Source organism: Triticum dicoccoides, chromosome 1A (assembly GCF_002162155.2).
Source record: "Triticum dicoccoides isolate Atlit2015 ecotype Zavitan chromosome 1A, WEW_v2.0, whole genome shotgun sequence".
NCBI lineage: Eukaryota > Viridiplantae > Streptophyta > Magnoliopsida > Poales > Poaceae > Triticum > Triticum dicoccoides.
The window spans coordinates 477,253,730-477,254,566 of record NC_041380.1 but is presented as its reverse complement, the minus strand read 5'-3'; positions in this window follow the sequence as shown (position 1 = coordinate 477,254,566).

Here is an 837-nt window from a genome sequence, read left to right as displayed (position 1 = left end):
ACCCTCCCATCATGTAGTCTCACATAGACCTTGCCGCTAATACTTGAACGCGACACATCTCAATGTATGTTCCTGCCTTCACATCAAGTTTCCCATGTCCATCTTCATGAGTTTTTGCCCATTTTCCATGCTCTTGATTCTTTTTCCATCACTTGCTTACTCTCCTCCACCTCAGTCATCTTCTCCTTGGCTATCGCCCTCCTCTCCTCGATGTTCTTTCTCCTCTCCTTTTTTCTTGGGCCTTTGTGTTCTTCCTTTTTTGACATCTCTTCTCGTATTATCACGATGGATTCAAATGATTCCTTGACATTTGTATCATCCCTTGTTAAAGTTCTCCTTGTCATTCTCTCTTCCACCAGTCCTCTTCTTAGGAGCAACTAAGCTGGGAAGGGAGTTTATTTTTCCTTCATCGACACTTAATGCATCATCATCATCACCAACTTGTGTTGCATCTCCACCTGAGCTCTTCCCTGTGACAAATTTTGTTGTACTCATGGTTCTTCCAGTTCTCCTCACTTCAAGCTCTAAATTACAATGTTGCAAAGTGAATGGTTTGCCTTGTTTTTCGTGTCCTTTTCCCCTCCTCGCCCCTTGTATAGTTCTTGAGCAATTTTGGCATTGGTTTCTCAACACCGACGACGGGATCAAAAATAATTTCCTTCCCAGCTTCACATAACAATTTGTCTTTTTGGGTAGTGTAGTTTCTACTTCTTCCCTTTGGAGTTACTTCAGGAAAAAAATCTTCTCTTCTATGTCAGAAAATGAGCATTGTTACTCTTACGGTCTATTTATTCTAGCTCTATCACTACCTGATTTGATTTTTGGGTCCAAAGTTGT